The sequence below is a fragment of the Buceros rhinoceros genome, unplaced genomic scaffold, assembly GCF_000710305.1.
Source record: "Buceros rhinoceros silvestris isolate BGI_N320 unplaced genomic scaffold, ASM71030v1 scaffold2315, whole genome shotgun sequence".
Taxonomy (NCBI): domain Eukaryota; kingdom Metazoa; phylum Chordata; class Aves; order Bucerotiformes; family Bucerotidae; genus Buceros; species Buceros rhinoceros.
The window spans coordinates 53,607-55,305 of NW_010413219.1; the positions used below are offsets into that span (position 1 = coordinate 53,607).

Here is a 1,699-nt window from a genome sequence, read left to right on the forward strand (position 1 = left end):
TAGGGGGGGGGGGGCGAAATGTGTATTTTTGTCTATACATCTAGATGTGCAACTTTATAAGTAAGTATTAAAAGAATCTTACCACATATAAGCCTGTCAGACTGTCGCATGTATTTGCATATGTATTTTATCTCTGTTTTCTAAATAGAAATACATGGAAAACACTGCTTTGTTGATATGTCGCTGTGCACCATTTTCACTGACAGTTTTTGTATTATTTTAACTTCTTTTGCTTGTGAGCAAGCGTGTGTGCAGTGATTAGTTGCGATTCATTTAACCTCCATACTGTTTGCTGTGAGATGTCTTTTCAGGGGAGGGCTTATTCCATGCCAAGAATTTAGGATGTTGAGAGAAATGGTCTGATTTATCCTTTTTATAGCTCAGTCTTGTGGCAGATGAAGTTCTGTCAGAGATCTGTGTCAGAGCAGGCATGAATCTTCTTTGCTGCTTATCTAGTAGGGCTTCCTCTGAGCCACACGAGTGCCTTACCACTGGCTGCAGATCACGCCATATGCTGTGTGAATGTGGTTTAGTCACCCACAATACTTTCCACCCCCCGCCCCCAGTGTAAGTTATATTTCACAAATGGTTTTAAATAAGCGTTTGCTGTCATTTTGGTGATGCACTGTAGGCAAGGGTGTCTTATGGCAGGTAAGGAAGCTAGAACTGGTTTTGTGTAGCTATTTAGATCTTCGATAGAGTAAAGCAAGTATTTCTGTTGAGACTGATCTATAGCAGAGCAGAAATTAAATTTTTCCCCTAACTTTACCAAATATGCACTGAAATTATCTTTCTTTAAGCAGCGTGCAGAAGCTCTGCTCTTAAATCAGAGAGATTCATGTCAACCATGCTGCTGAAGATGTCAATATAGCAAAATACATGTACTTTATCCTACAGGGAGTCATCCTATATATTGCACATACACACTGCTGATTACCTGACAAAATTTCTAGATACATGAAGTTCCTTGAATGACGTTTCTACATATAATTTTAGAATTATTTCCTTGATATTGTTACAATTATAACTTGAAGTATAATTCCATATAGGAATATCCATATGGAATTCCCATTCTGGGATTAGTGATGTAACGACGTTCATTTATATGCATGTGTATAAATCTGACCACCACTTTTTTGTCTGTGCTTATGGCTTAAGTATTGCATATTTGCAGCCATTTGTCCCACTTTTAAACTGTTGCGACAAGGAATTGTACATTATTGCAAAAGCTGAATATTTAATGAAAAAGAATCCTCAAAATACTTTCTTTGGATTTGCTTTGCCATGGATGTTGATGTTTTGAAGCCACTGACCCAGTTTTTACAGAGATGCTCTAAAGCAGACATTAACCAGTAAGGAATGCCTTTTTAGCTGATGCTGTACTGCAACACGAAGCTGGAGATTAATAATAATATTAATAATCATAGTAATAGTGTATAATGATGGCATTCCTTTCCCAGCACAGTGCCTACAGGAAATAATTTTTCATTTTTCAGGGAGAGTATCATCAGCGAGCACAAAGATAACTCAGGACTTTTGCTTCTTCATGATTTCAGAAACTGGATTTAAAAACAACCTTTATAACTGTTTGGTCTTTTGGAGTTAGATGTTTTAGAGATCTTTGAAGCTTGGAAGTGTAGTTCAGATGCTAACCATTACATGCAGGCAGAGGAACTGAGAAGTAAACATAAAGGTTCAG

General features: G+C 37.3%; 1 protein-coding gene across 1 annotated transcript in view; it reads left to right on the forward strand.

Annotated features, from left to right (window-relative positions):
- HECW2 (HECT, C2 and WW domain containing E3 ubiquitin protein ligase 2) overlaps window positions 1-1,699 on the forward strand; it is a gene marked incomplete at its 3' end in the record, with an annotated part of 62,575 nt that overhangs the window by 43,648 nt on the left and 17,228 nt on the right. The window lies entirely within an intron of this gene.